The sequence below is a fragment of the Scyliorhinus torazame genome, chromosome 5 (assembly GCF_047496885.1).
Source record: "Scyliorhinus torazame isolate Kashiwa2021f chromosome 5, sScyTor2.1, whole genome shotgun sequence".
NCBI classification, from domain to species: Eukaryota; Metazoa; Chordata; class Chondrichthyes; order Carcharhiniformes; family Scyliorhinidae; genus Scyliorhinus; species Scyliorhinus torazame.
The window spans coordinates 105,920,748-105,941,292 of NC_092711.1; the positions used below are offsets into that span (position 1 = coordinate 105,920,748).

A 20,545-nucleotide genomic window follows, 5' to 3' on the forward strand; every position below is an offset into this window, starting at 1 on the left:
TGATGAGCTGATGGAGCTTATTTATCACTAAGAGTGAGACAATCTGATCAGTTATCTCTGCTGTTTTCCTCCCACCAGCTCACAGGGCCAAACTGTCTCTCTAATTCCCCTTGCCTGAGCCTTGAACTCTCATATTTCTCTAGTTTCTCTCCTAACCTCTATCCATCTCAGAGCTTACCTTATCCACGAGACCTGCCTTCTGCTCCCTTGACACTATTCTCGCTAAACTCTGATCATCCAACTTCTCCACACAGCTGCTTTGTTCACAGTTCTCTCTCTTGTTTCATTCAGTTCGTCTCACCATTAAATCCACTGTCACCACCCATCCTAAAAAGCCCCACCGTGATTGCAAACTACTGCCCAACTCCAACCTCCCTTTCTTCTCCAAAGTCCTTGTACTTGATGTTCCCCAAGGATCTATCCTCAGCCCCTCCTATTTCCCCATCTACACGCTGCCACTAGGTGACATCATTCAAAAGCACAGTGTTAGTTTTCACATGTATTTAGTACAGGGCTAAATCGCTGGCTTTGAAAACAGACCAAGGCAGGCCAGCAGCACGGTTCAATTCCCGTACCAACCTCCCCGAACAGGCGCCGGAATGTGGCGACTAGGGACTTTTCACAGTAACTTCATTTGAAGCCTACTTGTGACAATAAGCGATTTTCATTTCATTTTCATTTCATACACTAACAACACCCAGCTCTACCTCACCACCATCCCTCTCCATTCCTCACTGTCACTAAATTATCAAACTGCTTATCCCACATCCAATACTGGATGAGCAGAAATTTCCTCCAATTAAAAATCGGGAAGATCAAAGCCATTGTCTTCAGTCATCATTAGAAATTCCGTTCCCTAACTCTCGTCCATCCCTCTCCCTGGGAACTGTCTGGGGCTGAACCGCACTCTGCACAATCTCCGTGTCAGATCTGACCCCAAGATGAGTTTCTGACCACATATCCAGACCATCACTGATACCAGATATTTCAATCTCCAAACTCTAGCCTGTCTCCACCCCCATCCCGACTCATATGCTGCTGAAACCCTCATCCATGCCTGTGTCACCTTTAGACCTGATTCCAATACATTCCTGACCAGCCTCTCCCATTCACCCCACTCCCACACGGAAACGTGAGATTATTCTAATCTCTGCTGCCCTTGTACTTTCTCACACCCAAGTCCCATTCACTGTCCTCCATTGGCTCCCGGTCAAGTCATGCCTTGATTTTAAAATATGAATTATTGTTTTCAAGTTCCTGCACAGTCCTGTCCCTCCCTGTCTCTACAATCTCCAGTCGCACAATCCTCTTGAGATATCGTCACTCTTCTCAATCTGGCTTCTTTGTCATCCCTGATTTTAATCACTCCACCATTGGTGGTGGGGCTGAGGAATAAAACCAAAACTTCTCCAGCTCCCTCTCCTGATGAAAAATTCCTGTTATTATCTCCTCTCCAATCGAGGTTTTGGCTATCTACCCAAATATCGCCCGATGTGACTCAATGTCAATGTATTCTTTACGAACCTCCTCTGACACACCTTGAAACATTTTTTTACATTAATTGAGTTATATAGATACAAGTGGTTACTGTTTCACAACGGCCATTTTGCTCAAAATAAGATTCCACAAACAGCAATCAGACTGATTACTGTGGCGCTTCGAGAACCCAGAGGGAAGAGAGTATTCCTTTTTCTCATGTTTATAGGGTGTATTCAAGAACCAACTTTTTTGTGCTGAGCTGGACGGTCTTGGTCAGGGTGGAGGGGCAGAGTACGCGGGGGATGGTAAACCCGGACCACATGCCCCATTGGTTGGAGATACAGCTGAGATCGGGATGGGAGCAGAGGCCTGGGTGGAGGCTTGATTCGGGTTTGTTGGCAGATAGAGGATTTTGTGATAAAGTGCAGACTGTGATTGAAGATGATGTAGAATTGAACCAAAACAGGGAGATTTGGTGGGTGGCCACATTTTGGGATGCACTGAAAGCGGTGGTCCGAGGGGAGATTATCTTGTTCAAGGCACATGCGGACAGGGAAAGGAGGGAGGAGGATGAGCGGCTAATGAAGGAGATAGTTGTGGTAGATCGAGAGTACGCGAGGGTGCCCACCATGGAGGGATTGGCGAGGAGGAAAAGGTTGCAGGGGCAATTTGATAGATTGATGATGGGGAGGGCGGTCGGACAGCTGCTTCCGGCAAGGGGGGTTCAGTACGAATATGGGGAGAAGGCGAGTCGAATGTTGGTGCATCAGCTATGGAGGCAGGCTGCATCCAGGAAAATGTTGGGGATAGGGGCTGAGGCAGGGGATGTGGTGTCGGAACTGGGGAAGATAAATTAGGGGTTTATTGATTATTATAAGGAGCTCTACAAGGTGGACATGGGTGGGTGAAGGGGGGGGATGTTTTTTAGACAGACTGGAATTTTCAGTTTGAGGAAGAGAAGAGGCGGTGCTGGAGGAGCCCTTGGGGCTGAGGAAGGTATTGGACAGTATAAGGGGTATGAAGTTGGGGAAGGCCCCAGAGCCCGACGTTTACCCAGCGGACTTTTATAAGGAGTTGACAATGGACTTGGTGCCACATCTCTTGGGGCGTTTAATGAACCGTTGGAGAAGGGGGAGCTTCGGGAGACGATGACGCAGGAAACAATCACATTGATACCACTGAAGAGGAAAGACCCGTTGGAATGTGGGCCCATATCGCTGTTAAATACAGCCGTGGAAATGCTGGCTAAGCTGGTGGAGGGAAGGTTGGGCCCCGGGGGTGGTTGTGGAGGATCAAACAGGCTTTGTAAAGGGCAGGCATCTTTCTAGTAATATAAGGAGGCTGGTAAACGTGATCATGACCCCGTCGAGAGCTTGGGTACCAGAGGTAATGGTGCCCATGAATGCGGAAAAGGCTTTTGACCGGGTGGAGCGATGGTACCTGTTTGAGGCCCTGGGAAGGTTCGGGATCAGGCCTGTTATACATGGTACCGGTGGCGGACCAACGATATGGGTTTGCGAAACTTTGAACTTCACAGGGGACAAGGCAGGGGTGCCCATTGACACCGCTTCTATTTGCACTAGCTATAGAGCCTCTGTCAATGGCTCTTTGGGGGTCGACAGAATGCCAAGGGGTTATGAGGGGACGTAGGCAGCATCCATAAGACCATAAGAAATAGGAGCGTAAGTAAGGCCATTCGGCCCATCGAGTCCACTCCACCATTCAATCATGGCTGATTTCAACTCCATTTACCCGCTCTCTCTCCATAGCCCTTAATTCCTCGAGAAATGAAGAATTTATTAACTTCTGTCTTAAAGACACTCAACGTCCCGGCCTCCACCGCCCTCTGTGGCAATGAATTCCACAGACCCACCACTCTCTGGCTGAAGAAATGTCTCCTTATCTCTGTTCTAAAGCGACTCCCTTTTATTCTAAGGCCCCCGGGTCCTAGTCTCCCCTGCTAATGGAAACAACTTCCCTACATCCACCCTATCTAAGCCATTCATTATCTTAATCATTATCCGGTGTCGCTATACATGGACAACCTGCTATTGCATGCAACGGACCCGCTGGAGAGCATGGAGAGGATTATGGGCCTGTTGGGGAGGTTCGGGGTGTTCTCAGGATAAAAGTTAAATGTAGGGAAAAGCAAAGTGTCCCTGGTGAACAAGCTGGGTCGGCGAGCCAACCTAGGTGGCCAGAGACAAGTAGGGATTCAAGTAGCGAGGCAATGGGCGAAGCTACATAAATGGAATTTAACAGAACTGGTGGAGGAGGTCAGGGAGCATCTGAAGAGGTGGGACACGCTGCATTTGACTCTGGCAGGGAGGGTCGAAGTGGTGAAGATGAACATTTTGCTGAGGTTCCTATACATATTCCAGAAACTTCCGATATTTGTATCGAAGGCCTTCTTTCAAAAACTGGATATGATTATTTCAGATTTTGTATGGGCAGGGAAGGTGCCACGGGTAAGAGGACCGTTTTACAGAGATAGAGGCAGAAGGGAGGCTTGGTGTTGCCAAACCCGCTGTATTGTTACTGGGCGGCGAATGTGGAGAACGTGAGGTGGTGGGAAGGAGGGAAGGCAGAATGGGTTAGGGTGGAGGAAGAATCCTGTAGGGAGTCCAGCTTGAGGGATATGGCGGCATTGCCAATGGCACCAAGGAAATACATGGAGAGCCTGGTGGAGCAGTCCACAGTAAAGGTCTGGAAGCAGCTGAGGAGGCATTTCAGGATAGAAGGGATGTCGGTGTTGGCGCCGCTGTGTAAAAACTACGGTTTCAAGCCAGGGGGGAATAGACGGCATGTATATGAAGTGGAGAGAAGCTGGTTAAGATGAGGGATTTGTACCTGGTTTGCCAGTATAGAGGAACTGAAGGAGAGGGTAGAGCTCCCAAGAGGATGAGAGTTTAGATACCTGCAGGTAAGAGATTCTGCGCAAACAGTTTGGAAAAAGTTACCCAGGTTACTGAGGTCCACCTTGTTGGAGCGACTGCTGCTTCTGGACATATAAGGGAGGACAGGATCGGGAACATATACAGGTGGATGGGAGAGCAGGGAGGTGAGTAGGTGGTGAAGATTAAGAAGACGTGGGAGGGGAAATTCGGAGGAGAGATAAACTGTGGAGTATGGAGTGAGGCACTATGAAGGGTTAATATGACCTCCTCGTGTGAAAGGGTGAGCCTGATACAGTTCAAGGTGGTACCTAGGGTATATATGACTCGGACAAGAATGAGTGGATTCTTCCAGGAGTTGGAACACAGGTGTGAGAAATGTGGGTCAGGACCAGCGAACCACGCACAAATGTTCTGAGGCTGCGAAGGCCGGAGAGATTCTGGGCGGGAGTGTTTGTGGTGCTAACAAGGATAGTGGGTGAGGAGGTTGAGCCAGACCCTTCGATCGCATTATTTGGGATATTAGAGAAGCCGGAGCTGATAGAGGGATGGAAGACCAATGTTGTGGCCTTCGCCTCTCTGATTGCCCGGTGAAGAATTTAATTGGAGTGGTGGTCAGCAATGCCAGTGGGTGTAGCAGCCTGGCTGGGTGACTTATACGAGTTACCTCTGGGCACCGGTTGGAAAAGATCAAATATGAATTACGGGGTTCAGTGGAGGGTTTTGTTGCAAGATGGGGGATGTTCGTGGCCGTGTTTGAGGAGTTGTTCATCGCGGGGGAGCGAGGATGAAAAAGGGGAAAAATTTGTACATAGTGTTTAGTTGTGTGATGGAGAGTTCACTTCCTGCATTGTTAATGTTTCATAATCTTTTATATAAGTTTGGAATTAAATACATTAAAATAAAATCAGACTGATTAATCCAGTCTTTTTGGTCGTATTTGAAACATGGATTTTGATCCCACTGCACCAGGGGAACATCTTGTGGACCGTATATGGGGTTAGCCCATTGAATCCGTGGAGGGCAGAAGGAGGACATTCAGCCCAATGAAAGCGCACCAGCCCTAGGGCTACTCCCCTGCCCTAGCTCTGTTACCCCACCTAACCTGCACATCTTTGGACTGTGGGAAGAAACTCGAGCACTTGGAGGAAACTCATTGTACTCATTGGAGTTTAGAAGGATGCGGGGGGATCTTATTGAGACATATAAAATTATGAAGGGAATAGATAGGATAGATGCGGGCAGGATGTTTCCACTGGTCGGGGAAAGCAGAACTAGGGGGCATAGCCTCAAAATAAGGGGAGGTAGATTTAGGACGGAGTGTAGAAGGAACTGCTTCACCCAAAGGGTTGTGAATCTCTGGAATTCCTTGCCCAGTTAAGCAGTTGAGGCTCCTTCTTTAAACGTTTTTAAGAAAAAGATAGATGCCTTTCTAAAGAATAAAGGGATTCGGGATATGGTGTACGGGCCGGAGAGTGGAGCTGAGTCCACAAAGATCAGCCATGATCTCATTAAATGGTGGAGCAGGCTCGAGGGGCCAGATGGCCTACTCCTGTTCCTAATTCTTATCTGATTGAAATTGAAAATTCTTAATGGGCCTGACAGGGTAGATGTGGAGAAAATGTTTCTTGTGTTTGGGGAACCTAGAATACGGCGATTAGTCTCAGAGTCGGGGATCGACCATTTAGGATGGAGATGAGAAGGAATTCCTTATCTCAAAGGATTCTGAATCTTTGGAATTTTCTATTCCAGGGAGCTGTAAATCCTCAGTTATGTTCAAGACAGGGGACAATAGAATCTTGGATACAAAGGGAATTAAGAATCATGGGGAGGGTGAAGATCAGTCATAATTGTATTAAATAGCAGAGCAGACTCGAAGGTCCGAATGGCCTATTTCTGGTCCTATTTTAATGTTCTTGAAACCTCAGTGTGATTCCCCTCAAGCTGTTGAGTGGGTGAATTAAATCTTCACAAATCGGCAAGACACCAGAGTACAAGTCAGGACAGACTGACTTGTCCATTGGTTACACATTACAATTAAATCTGAGCACACAGACCATTTATTCCAATTCTCTTCCCGCTCCTAGTGATGCACTAAGGCAGTCTTTAATCTATTTCCATAGCTACTAATTCCAGAAGCAACTCGCTAGTCTATCGTCAGAGGCTTATAGCTTGAGGGGTGCCACTCCACATCAAGCGTGGCTGACCAGGACTCTCTCCCACTCTTACCCCAGCCATTGGCGGGTTTGGGAGAATTTTGCAGGTTGGCACTAAACCTGTTTGATTGTGTTACAAATGCTCCTTCCTTGGCCATCATGTCCTGGCATGGGACTCCAATCCGGAGCTTCTGGCTCTGAGGCAGGGACGCTAGAGCCACAAGACCTTCCACAGACTGTAGACATATCTGAATGTAATCAGAGTTATCCAGCAGTTCAGCACTAACTGAGGGAGCTACTTCATAAAACAAGGAACAAAGATTCCACAGGATTTTCACTGTAAATCAGCACAAATGGATGCTATTAGTTACAGCAGGGTCCAGTCTCAGGTTATAAATTGGTGTGTATACTTTATGAGTAATCCCTTCAACATCTGAGAAGTTAACAGCCTGTCTAAGAAGTCTACAGATGAGATTACCAACATTCAGAGTTTACACCACCTCATCCTCAAGTTACAGAACAAACTTTCTCCTGTCAATATAGAGCTGCAGGATTGGACTGGGATCTGTTTATTGTTCATATTTAGTTCAAGACATTTACTAAGTGATTTAAATTTTAAAAGGATGTTTACAGCTATAATGGTCTATTGCCATATGAATGAAGCATGGTGTGGAGTACAGGATAAGTCTAATAGGTGTAAATGACATAAGAAATAAACCCCAGTTGTCAGAATTTAAACCCTGCATCATTGATGAACTCGCCGATGTCTCATAAGGTTGGATAAACAAATGAATCCCTTCTCACACTCTGAGCAGATGAAAGGCCTCTCCCCAGTGTGAGTGCGTTGGTGTATAGTGAGGTTGCCTGATTGCTTGAACCCAGTCCCGCAGTGAGGGCACCTGAACGGTCTCTCATCAGAGTGAACACGTTGATGGATCCGCAGTTTCTCTGAACTTTTAAAGCACTTCCTACAGTCTGGACATTTAAAAGGTCTCTCTTCAGTATGAACTTGCTGGTGTGTTCGCCAATGTGATAACTGAGTGAATCCCTTCCCACATTCAGAACAGGTGAAAGGTTTCTCCCCAGAGTGAGTGCGCTGGTGTCGAACAAGGTCAGCTGATCGCCTGAACCCATGCCCACATTGAGAACACCTGAACGGTCTCTCATCAGTGTGAACAAGTTGATGGCGCCGCAGTTCCTCTGACCTTTTATAGCACTTTTCGCATTCTGGACATTTGAAAGGTCTCTCGTCACTGTGAACCCGCTGGTGCATCAGCAGCTCAGATGATGCCCTGAACCTCTTCCCGCATTGTGAGCATCTGAATGGCCTGTCCACAGTGTGGATGCGCTGGTGCATCCGCAGTACATTTAGGCTTTTAAAGCTCTTTTCACAGTCAGAGCATTTAAACTCCCTCTTGTCAGCGTGAACGGGCTGGTGTTTCTGCAGGGAAGAGAAACTAGTGAATCCCTTCCCGCACCCGGAGCAGGAGAATGGCCTCTCCCCGGTGTGATTGCGCCAATGAATTTCCAGCTCAGACGGGTAATTGAATCTCTTTCCACAATCCCCACATTTACACGGTTTTGTCCCTGGGTGAACGGTGATTTTTGCTGCCATGTTCGAAGGCTGGTGATCGTCACTCCTGATGAATTGAGCCTGTCAAATCCTGATGTGATGTTTGGATTAGTTTCTCTTTCCCGATTGCAAATCCTCTCCAAGATACCCTGTGAGATTGATTTAAAACAGAAACAAGGGAGTGAGAGAGAACCCACAAAAACAGAAATAAATAAAACACAAATCGAGTTGAATGAATCTGATAATTTGTGGGATTGACACTGGGAAAGAGTGACCATGAAAGCAGAAAGTAACAGGCAGGGGAGATGGTGGGAAAGTCAGGGAGTGAAGCAAAGATGATTCATCGACAATTCAATCAATTGTTTCTGTTTCAATTGCGAAGGGGCGGGATTGGAGGACTATCCGGTCATCAGGTCCTCCGACCAATCACAATGTGTGTTGGAAGTGGGTCCCGCAGCTGCGTGGCAGGGACCAAAAGGAAGGTCCCTCATTGGCTGTTTGGCCAGAGAGTGCCCCCCATAAACATGGCGCCTCCGCATGAGCCCGGCTGAGGCTCGCCCCCCATGAAAATGGCGGCAAGGAACTCAGCTATTTCTCATTCAGACGCAAAGGCAGGAATTTGAGCTTCATATTGGGGGTTTGGAGCGTGCTGCGGGTGTTTGTGAAGCCCTCATATCCAACCCACCCGCCGGCTCCATCGCTCCCGACTCACCGCTCAGTTTCTCATCGGCTCCAGATTTCCACGCAACCGCCCGAGCCCAGCTTGGTACCCGCACTGCGCATGCTCCAGATCACAATACCTGGATAATGATTGACGCTGCTCCGAGCCAATAGGAAGAGGGGATGGGGCTGGAGTTCCGAGCGGGAGCGGCTGGTCCTCCAACCAATCGGAGTGAATGAGGGGCGGGGCTGAGCCCGGATCTCCCACATTGGCTGAAACTGCATCATTTTGAAAGCTGATTTGTGTCAAACTCCAGGTGAGACGGTGGGGCAAATGTGTGTTGATGACAGGGCCGTAGCGGATTGGATCTCAAACAATGATGAGTCAGAGTACAGGAGGGAGATAGAGACCATAATGGCGGAATTACAACAATCTCTCCCTCCCGAGTGAGCAAAACTAAAGAGCTGGTCTGGTCATTGGCTTCAGGAAGCAAAGAACTGTACACATTGTCGTGTTGGGTGCTCTGGTTCACAAATAAGCCAACAATGCTGAAAGTGATGTAACTCTATTTTATTAACTGTTCAACTATGCTAACATACTGTAAACGTGGGTATACGCAATACCAGCTTAACTGTGGACCCTTTCCTATCACTAGCTATGGTGAGGCATTCAGCACATGGTGAATGTCTGTGATGCAGGCTGTGAGCTCTGTGCTCTGAGCTGGCTGCTGCTAGAATGAGAGGGACCTCTCCTGTCCCCTGTCTTTATACTGCGTGTGCTCTCACCGGTGATTGGCTGCGGTGTTGTGTATGCTGGTTGGTCCTACTGCATGTCCATCAGTGTGTGTATGTGATTGCACCATAATGTACTGATGTATATTATGACATCCCCCCTTTTTTTTTACAAAGAACATGTGCCTTTGTGAGAATAAATAACATGTAATGAGTGTATCTGACCATGTGTGTGCAGTATTTACATAACTATGTACATGAGGCTAGTCTATATACACGGGAAGGTGCCTGGTGCAGAGAAAAGAAAAACAAGGTGTTACACGAACAACAAAACTAATAACGAATGCTATAAACAAACTAGTGAAATGCTGAAACAGGATGAAAGAACAAAGCATTGAGTCCAACATTGTAAGGCTCATAAATCAAGTCTCTGAGGTGGGCGACGAATTCGGGTTGACCGCCTCAAGGGTGGGTCAGGAGCCACCGGCTGAGGGCCGGGCCACGGCCAAGTGAGGAGGATGCAGAGTATCCGGAAGCTCTACAAAGTCCAGGTCGGGGACAACAGGAGGGCGTGGCACCGGTGGAGGATTGCGTAGGGCACCAGACGAAGGGTACACCGATTGTGGCGGCGAATGGAGCCATCAGGCAGACAAACCAGGAATGAGTGGGGATCCACCAGCTGAAGAACCACAGCAGTCGCAGACCAGCCACCCTCTGGAAGATGGATTTGGACGTTGTCACCTGGCACCAGAGCAGTCGCTCGAGCGTCATGCGCCGCCTTGTGCTGTGCGCGAGACTGTTGCATCCGATGAAGGACCGGAGCATGGTTCAGGTCTGGGACGTGAATGGACGGCACAGTGGTCCTGAGGGTGCGACCCATCAGCAGCTGGGCTGGTGACAGGCCCGTGGACAGTGGAGCTGAGCGATAGGCCAGCAAGGCGAGGCAGAAGTCGGATCCTGCATCAGCAGCCTTGCAGAGGAGCCTCTTTACGATATGGACACCCTTTTCTGCTTTGCCATTTGACTGGGGATGCAGGGGACTGGACATCATGTGTACAAAGTTGTACCTGCTGGCGAAGTTAGATCATTCCTGGCTCGCGAAGCAGGGGCCATTGTCCGACATCACAGTGAGTGGGATGCCGTGACGAGTAAAGGTCTCTTTGCAGGCACGGATAACAGCCGATGACGTGATGTCGTGCAGGCGTACAACCTCGGGATAGCTGGAAAAATAATCAACTATGAGAACATAGTCCCTGCCGAGCGCATGGAACAGGTCCACGCCTACCTTAGACCAAGGGGACATGACCAACTCATGGGGTTCAAGGGTCTCCCATGGTTGGGCCGGCTGGAACCGCTGACAGGTGGGGCAATTGAGCACAGTGTTGGCAATGTCCTCATTTATGCCAGGCCAGTAGACAGCCTCTCGGGCCCTCCGTCGGCACTTTTCTACGCCGAGATGGCTCTCGTGCAGCTGCTCTAAAACCAGGTGATGCATGCTGTGTGGGATCACAATGTGGTCCAGCTTCTGGAGGACGCCATCAACGACTGCCAGATCGTCTCGAATATTATAGAACTGCGGGCATTGTCCCTTGAGCCATCCGTCAGTCATGTGGCGCATCACACGTTGTAGCAGGGGGCCAGCCGCAGTCTCACGGCGAATGTGGGTTAGGCGTTCATCCGTGGCCGGCAGATTGACGGCCGTGAAGGCCACATGGGCGTCGACTTGGCAAACGAACCCCTCTGGGTCGGACGGAGTGGTGACTGCCCTGGACAGGGCGTCGGCTATGATCAGGTCCTTACCCGGTGTGTACACGAGCTGGAAATCGGATCTCCAGAGTTTGAGCAGAATGCGTTGTAGGCGAGGGGTCATATCATTGAGGTCTTTTTGGATGATGCCGACCAGCGATCTCCACAGTGAACTGGGGAAGGCCATACACTTAGTCAAGGAATTTGTTGACACCGGTCAACAGGCCTAGGCACTCCTTCTCGATTTGCGCATAGCGCTGCTCTGTGGGACCTCAATGATATGGCCCGTGACGCATAGGCAACAGGGGCCCATGACGAGGCGTCATCTTGTTGCAGGAGCACAGCCCCTATGCAAGATTGACTAGCGTCCATTGATATTTTTGTCTCCCTTGCAGGATCGAAAAATGCCAATACCGGGGCGGTGGTCACCTTGACTTTGAGCTCCTCCCATTCACGCTGGTGGGCGGGAAGCCACTGGAAGTCTGTCGTCTTCCGAACTAGGTTGCGGAGAGCCGTGGTGTAGGAAGCGAGGTTAGGGATTAACTTTCCTAGGAGGTTGACCATTCCTAAGAACCGGAGCACCGCCTTCTTATCCGCCGGCTTCTGCATGGCTGTGATGGCTGCCACCTTGTCCACATCCGGCCGCACACCCAACTGGGAGATTTGGTCTCCTAAAACCTTGAGTTCGGACTGGCCGAAAGAACATTTGGCTCTGTTGAGGCGCAGGCCTTGGTCCCGTATTCGCTTAAAAATGCATTGGAGGCGACTGATATGCTCTTGCGGGGTGGTGGACCAGATGATGATGTCATCCACATAGACGCGCACACCCTCGATCCCCTCCATCATCTGCTCCATGATGCGGTGGAACACTTCAGATGCTGATATGATTCCAAATGGCATTCTATTGTAGCAGTACCTGCCAAATGGGGTGTTGAAAGTACACAGCTTTCTGCTGGACTTGTCCAATTGAATCTGCCAGAAGCCCTTTGATGCATCCAGCTTGGTGAATATGTTGGCTCGAGCCATCTCACACGCGATCTCCTCACGCTTGGGGATAGGGTAATGCTCCCGCATGATGTTATGATTTAAATCCTTCAGGTCGATACAGATCCGGAGCTCGCCGGAAGGCTTCTTGACGCACACCATGGAACTGACGCAGTCGGTTGGTTCCGTCACTCTGGAAAGCACTCCTTGGTCCTGGAGGGCCTGCAGCTGATGCTTGAGGCGGTCCTTGAGGGGTGCTGGCACTCTGCGAGATGCATGAACCACAGGCGTGGCGTCCTGTTTGAGCAGGATTTTGTATGTGTAGTGCAGTATGCCCATGCCTTCGAAGACATCTCGGTGTTGAGTGATGATGGCACTTAGTTGCGCCCTGAAGTCCACATCTTGGAAGTCAGACGTGTCCTCTGGAGAGAGGGAATGTATGCGCTGCACGAGGTTGAGGAGCTTGCACGCCTGTGCGCCTAGCAGGGAGTCCTTTGAGGAGCCCACAATCTCGAAGGGTAGGGTGACTTTTCGCGAGTTGTGCATCACCTCGAGTTGGCATGACCCGGTGGCGGGGATGACGCTACCATTATAGTCAACCAGTTGGCAATTGGATGGAAGAATTGTTGGTTTTGAGGAATTGAACAAACAAATGTGAGATAAAATAGTTAGTTCAAATAGTAGTTACAGTAATGTAGATGTGGGCCAGTCTAATCGTAGTGAGTTCACAAAGGACAAAGGAATTCAGAAAGCATGGCAAGGATGGGGAAAAGGATGCTGGGTAACAAGAGGCCCAGGGTTAAGGAATACGAAGTGAGCCAATCAGGATGTATGGCCAGGTCAGGAGGGGTATAGGATGACCTATGGGAATCTGTATGTGAAACTTGATGCTATTTGAATGTATTTGCAGAGATCTCTTTGTCTCCAACCTCACTCTGTTCGAGGGTTCCAGGAGACAGCTTCTGTGTTCTGAATCTCTAAGAAGCGAGTCAGCCTTGCAAGTTGGTTAAAATAAATAATACTATACCTACAAATCCATCTCGAGTTTTATTGAGGCCAGACTGAAGGGTAAAGAATTCAATATTGTCATTTGGTGCCGAAACCCCGGATTTCTCCAGACGGTCACCGGCCACCTGCAAAATCAGAATTAGACTGATGTTGGACAAGGAAAGTGGAAATGGGCCCACAATGTGTGTAGCTGGAAAATGACCACATTGATTTTCCCCTCTTCTCATGGTCTGATTGGTCTGGTCACTCGCGGTTGGTACGGAAAGATCGTCTCGACAAAATCAAAGGTCAGTCTGGGGATTAGAAAATTAAACTGATGGGATATCATAATATTGATAGTTCAGTTTTGGGTTAATTGTGGAACTAATGGGACATCGAGAGGATGGTTCAATTCCACATGTGTGTGTTTTGGAATTGATGGGACATCGAAAGGATGGGTTAATTCCACGTGTGTGTTTTGGAATTGATGGGACATCGAAAGGATGGTTTAATTCGACATGTGTGTGTGTTTTGGAATTGATGGGTGTGTGTGTGTTTTGGAATTGATGGGACATCGAAAGGATGGTTTAATTCCACGTGTGTGTGTGTTTTGGAATTGATGGGACATCGAAAGGATGGTTTAATTCCACGTGTGTGTGTTTTGGAATTGATGGGACATCAAAAGGATGGTTTAATTCCACGTGTGAGTGTTTTGGAAACTATAGTTGATTAAGCTGAAATTGTATCCTTGGACTGTAGTGGCGAAAAACGCAGTCTTGAGGACTAGTTCGAGATTGTGGGGAATTGCTTGGATAACACGAGTGATCCAAACAGTTCATTGCAAATATTATGTCATATTTATCCAGATAAAGCGAGGGATTTTAGAAAAATGTCAGCAACTTTAAGGAAGAAATTGGGTGACGAATGGCCACTAGGGGGCACTAAAGATCTGGACATCATTAAGAAAATTCAGGGTGAAATCTGCAAAAAGCCAAAGTATGAAAGCAAAAGAGTTAATTGGATTATGGAGAAAATATTGTCAAGAGGAGAGGGATAAGATCATGTTATCAAGTTGGCAAGAAAATGCCCTTAAAATGGGGATTCCACTTAGTGAAGGGGGGAACCAGAAAACTCTGGAGATCTTGAAAAAGGAGTGAGGATTCAAAAGAGAGGGTGGACTCGAGTAAAAGAAAATGGGCTACGTAGTTCAATGGCTGGCCTTGCATTGACAGACGCAGATGATGACCTAGAGAATTGGACCATGTTGGGTAGAGTCCCGACTGCACCAGTAGCATTGTCTGCACTAATTCCACTAATTCCAGAACCACCAGGGTATCATAATTTATATCCAGTCACTGCTCCCCAGATTCAAATCATGCCAGCCTCTCCAGTCCCTTTGGTTGATAGTTTGGGTCCTATTTCTGCACCTTCACCGTCTGTTAGAGAAGGGGAGCTCTGTTCCACTAGCCCAGTTAGCTCTAGGACCCGATCTCGGACAGTTAGCTCTAGGTCCCGATCTCAGGCAATGAGAGAGGGGCCTGATCCTATCCAGAAACAATTACGCATACCACCTAGATCCCTTAAGACCGATATGGTAGGACAGAAAAGTATGAGAACAAAGAAAGAGGACGGGAATGGTTCTGAGGAGCCGGAGCTCCCCCTATTGGAAGGGAAGGACGTCAAAGTCTTTGAAGAGCCAGAGGAATCCGCTAAATCTGCTAGTGAGACTCTGAGACAGTTGCCGATTAGGAAAATACCCAACCCTGATGCTGCAAGGGCAGCAGCGGAGCCCACGATAGACGTTTATTTCCCATTGAGACCCAGTGAGATGATGGCTATTCTGGCTGCAATCCCAGACAGGAAGAAATCTCCTGCTGCTTTCGTGGACTATCTGAGAACTACCATCTCAGTTTATCAAGCTGATTCTAGGGACCTCTGGGCCCTAGTCCAGCAGCTTTTAACCCCAGCAGAGTACCGCAGACACCTCAACCACTTGAATTATGCTAGCCACGCCGCACTTCAGCAAGCCCATGCCTTGGACGATGATAGACGGGCACAAATCCTGAATGCGTTGAATGCCACATTTCAAAAGCCCATAAACATCTCTGCTATCTTAGACCTCAAACCTAAAAAGACTGAGGAGCCAGAGGAATTTCTGGAACGTTTTAATGAAATCTACCGTGGGCAGTCAGGCGACTTGCTGTCCCAAAATGGTCAGAATTCCCCTCAATATTGTGCTATGTTAATGCATTGCCTACCTCCTTCCGTGGCTACTGCCGTGAAATGTAATAACATGAATTGGACAGAGAACGACCCTTCCCAGATGGCCCGGGCAGTCAGATTTTATTGGAAGGAGGGTGTAGGCCAGGAAGGAGACTCAGTCTTAATCTTTGCAACGGAGTATGTATTGAAAAAGGATGATCTGAGACCCCAACCAGCGGCAGATACAGTGGCTTACCAGCTGGAACCCCAATTGTGACCTTGGGTGGGAGGATCAACACTGGGGAGGATATCAAACCCACCCAAATGGGCCTTCAGCCTCTCTTTATGGCCCACTGTATGCACCAACAGCTTTACAACTGCCGCCCCCTCTGAGGGGCCATTGGTCTACTGGGAAAAGAGGACGGGGCAGATATAGAGGGAACAATACATGTTTTAATTGTGGCCGTACAGATCACTTGTATCAGGAATGCTCCTTTAAAAGAGGGGCAGCAGAAGGAGACTACCCGACCAAAAGGAGGGGGTACCAACAAGGGGAGGACAGACGAGGTACAACGACTTCTCCCAGGCAAACCCTTTCCTAACACAAGATTGACTAGCTAATTTAGTCATAAGGACTCTCCAATCGGACAGGGAACCTATTATTTCTCTGCAGCTAGGAGATCAACACTACCCATTTGTAATCGACACTGGAGCAGCCATGTCTTCGGTGCAATCAGAACTTCGACTACCATTATCCGACCACACCCAGCATTTGTCAGGGTTCCAAGGACAGGTGTGTGAGTATCCTATTTCTGAACCTGTGACACTCACTTATGAGAATAAGTCTACAGATCATCAGTTTGTGGTGACTACTGGATTGGACTGTAACTTGTTGGCCCGAGATTTACTGTGTATCTACCAGCTACAGCTAGAGTGCAGAGACGAAGGGGTAACGGTTCAATCATGGAGGATGAGACAACAGTGCTATATTTCTATCACACCCCAGTTGTAAGGTTTTCGGGCAATTCGGCCCTTTTTGGACTGCCCAAGGATAAAACCCAGAGACTGTAAACTGGACACTTTTCAGCCAAGGGAACATAACCAAATTTCCCAGCAGGCTTGGTCCGCTGAGCCGAGTAGGGGCATAGGTATTTACAAACCCACCCCCAGGAGCTACAAGGAAGAAGGAGCCAGACAACTAGATAAGATTAAAACACAGACAAAGGGGCACGGGAATACACAAGGGGCCTGCCTGCAAGCAGGACAATGGGATGGTCATAGCCCCATGCAGATGTAAATGACTTGGCCTCCACCAGAACAGAATCCAATCAACACCCCATCAACATAGCAGCGATCTCCAGAGCAGATGGAAGACTTTGAAAATCTTCACAAGGGAGCTCAACCTCGTTATCTCAAAAAGCAGACTGGAGGCGGACCTAGGGGAGGTACTCCTATCTTGACAGGTCTGACCGGCTCAAAGGGGGCAGGACCAGCGGGAACTTTAAACCTTATGGATTCAATGCAAAAGGGGCTGGCCGAACACAGGAAAAAGCCAGGTAAAACAATATAAAAGGGGCTGTGTTTCGATTGAGGGGCTCTTGGCTTGACCTCTCCACCTTTGACTTGACCTCCTGCAGCCTGTGACTGTAAGTACCCTGCAGCAGCTTGCAAAACTCCCTTGACCTTGATAGTGGTTGAGGCTTTGGGGAAGGGGACTTGATTTGTGTTCTGTGTCATTGCTAAAACTGTGTAACAATAAGATTTAACGTTGTGTCCGTTATAGTACTTTCTGAATAGACTTAGTTTGTGTTAGAGTTTAAGATTTTATTATAATTTCTTCTGTTTGATGATTTTGACCTGGGTTTTGCAATAAACCTCGATTTGCTGATAATTGGAGTCGTTTAAATTCTTCAATCTCTCACCAGCGATCTCTGACCAAGTCATTGTTAAGATATTCCTCACCTTAATTCCGGGGTCGAGAATCTAGGGTCATCTTGAACGATTCACTCAGGGCAGGCTGCTGGTTAGGTAATAAACAGCAGTGTCCTATTCTCTCTCTTGGGAAAGCTACTCCAGCGAAGTAGGAACCGGGTGGGTGTTGTACCACCGGCAAGAGAGAGAATCACCTGGGCATTGGTGGGGGTCTGGATATCTGTGTGATATAAGCCTCAGGCTTCCGGTTACGGATAAACGGCAGGCTTGATTCAGTGCTCTCTCCCGCGGAGGTGTCCCAGTGCGGCATCCCCTGGCCTCTGAAGTTTCAGTGCCAGCTGGAGAGAGACACACAGATACTCAAACCCCAGATATCGGCCCAGTAGTGGAGTAGCAGAGATGGAACCCTCTACACAGTGGTGGACGTTAGACATTGAACATTCACTGCGCCACGTTACCCTGGCCTATGACAGAACCGGACAAAACAGGGAGCTGGAGGACAAATACCGGCCTTTAATTGGGACCGAATGGCCAGTCAGGATTATAGCCATAGTCACGGGAAAAGTAGGTACAGCCGGTTTTGTTACAATAACCACCACATTTATGGCCACAGTCAGCTTCTGTAGGCCCTCATGTTACACATCAGGTCCACGACCAGTACCATGCCAAGGATCTGGGGCCTATGGTAAGGAGGGCAGTGGATCATTCAGACCCAACAGAGTACGCACTTCGAGTCATGCCAGACGGCACTTCCATAAAATATTTTGAGGCCTCTGAAACGATTAACACTTGACTTCAGCCAACCCACAGCTCCGGAAGAATAGGGGATTCCTTACCTCGGCCTGCACGGAAATATCCCACCAGGGTTTAGTTAATGACCTACTGCAGGCCCTCCTTATGCCTGCGCAGATTTCTGTCATTAAATGCGCTGCCCACACAAACGGTAAGACCCCAGTTGACGTTGGTAATGAACGAGCAGATTGTGCAGCGCGGACAGCCGCGCAAATTCAGCAAGTGATGGTGCCTAAAATGTTAAGTCAGACTAAATGTTCTGCAATAAATAGGTCTGCTTCTGACAAGCCAATGCCAACCATCCAAGACGTCATAAGGTTACAGGAGGACGCTCCTGAGAGTGATAAACAAATGTGGAAACGGTTAGGTTGTACATATGATTCTGTTTCTTCTTTATGGACCAAGCCAGCACATCAGACTTGTATGTCTGATGTACTGGCTTTATGCGTCATCGAATGTGTACACTTTGCAACTCATTGTGGGGCTCGGGGGGACTAGTGATTTCTTGCTGGACACTTGGTGTCGCGCTCAAATGTAGGGGCTGGCCCAGAGTATCAGTAATTGGTGGTTGATTTGTCAGCAATATAAAACCGGCAAAGGTATCCCTTCTGGTATGGGGCAAACCCTGTTGCCAGTGGTCCCTTTGAGGCGCTCTGAATGGATTACGTTGAGTTGGAAAGGTGTCAATGTCAGAAATATGTTTTGGTCATTGTGGATGATAATAAAGCTGCTACTGTGGTAAAGTTCTGATGTGGCAAATCATTCCCCGGTACGTCATACCAGCTCAGTTAAGTTCTGATAACGGGCCTCATTTTATTGGACAGATTAACAAAGAGTTCAGCTCCCAGTTGGGCATATGCCAGCAGTTGCAGTGCGTACAGACCGCAGGCGGCCAGGTTGGTTGAGAGACACAATCAGACAAAGCTAAATTAAGAGCAGACACGGGACTGACATGGCTTAAGTTGCTCCCCGTTGCCCTCTTCCAGCTGCGGGTTACACCTGCGGGACCAGCCCGGCTCTCTCCCGCCGAGATCCTTTATGGCAGGCCTCTTAGAACTCCCTGGAGCCCGCATGTTCCCAGACTGGTTCAGTTTCACCATATGACTGAAGAAATGACTACCTATGTTCGCGCCCTCACTAAGGTCCTCAAGGAGCTCCATGGCCAGGTCCGCGCGGCTCACCCGCCACCGCCCCCATTACCTAGCTCGCTTTCAGTGCAGCCTGGTAGCTATGTCATGGTCAAAAATTGGACTCGGAAAGGGTCGGAGCCACGATGGGAGGGGCCCTTCCACGTTCTCCTTATCACCCCCACTGCAGTCAAAGTGGAGGGGCGGAGTGCTTGGGTCCACCTCCACCACTGTAAAAAGGTCGGTCACTAACCTGCCTCCCTTCCCCATCGCTGTTTTACAGGTGTGGAGCATGATGGGGTGGCAACACACCGCCTGTGTAATCTTCGGCCTCGCCTCGCTCGGAGTGACATCGGCGACGGAAATGGAAAAGGGAAATATCATCTACATCTGTAACCCCAACCAAACTACAAGGACATTTCACTTATGCAGAGGTGACGTTCTTCGCTGCCCCCATATACGAGGACATGGTAACGACTCATGGAAGGTCATCAGGTTAACGGACAATGCGGGACTCATGAAGCAATTGCACCGGTCCCGGCGATGGGAAGGGAACATTACATGGACATTGCCTTGTTTTTGGAGTACATGTAAATTTGATTTTGGATGTGTTAAGATTGGTGCCATAAAGGTAAAGTCAGACCGTGAGGAGAGGGTAGGAAGAGGTTGTGAGAGAGAGAGGGGGACTAGAGAGAGGACAGAGCGTGTGAGAAGGGGAGGACAACTAGAATGTAGGTTATCAGGAGATATACTTAATTCATTTAGGACTGAGGGAAACTTGGGTAAAATGCAGGGTGCACTGGAACAGATAGACGCCCTTAGAATCTTGGCTGTTAGGATCCACGAGGGTGCAACGGATGACAGGGGGCTGCAACAGGAATTGGAAATGCAGCGATTAATTTTCTTAGATGAGGGGCCGTAGCTACGGGTTGGACCGATAGGTTATCATGAAATGATAAAAGGAGGGAATGAGGAATTGAACAAACAAATGTGAGATAAAATAGTTAGTTCAAATATTAGTTACAGTAATGTAGATGTGGGCCAGTCTAATCGTAGTGAGTTCACAAAGGACAAAGGAATTCAGAAAGCATGGCAAGGATGGGAAAAAGGATGCTGGGTAACAAGAGGCCCAGGGTTAAGGAATACGAAGTGTGCCAATCAGGATGTATGGCCAGGTCAGGAGGGGTATAGGATGACCTATGGGAATCTGTATGTGAAACTTGATGCTATTTGAATGTATTTGCAGAGATCTCTTTGTCTCCGACCTCACTCGGTTTGAGG

General features: G+C 48.5%; 1 long non-coding RNA gene across 1 annotated transcript; it reads right to left on the reverse strand.

Moving 5' to 3' along the window:
- Positions 1 to 7,082: 7,082 nt before the first annotated feature.
- On the reverse strand, positions 7,083 to 8,894 carry LOC140421587 (uncharacterized). The gene is made up of 2 exons (XR_011946923.1): positions 8,815 to 8,894; positions 7,083 to 8,251 (listed from the first exon to the last, which is right to left on the reverse strand). It is a non-coding gene; the product is annotated as an uncharacterized lncRNA (long non-coding RNA).
- Between the last annotated feature and the right edge of the window lie 11,651 nt (positions 8,895 to 20,545).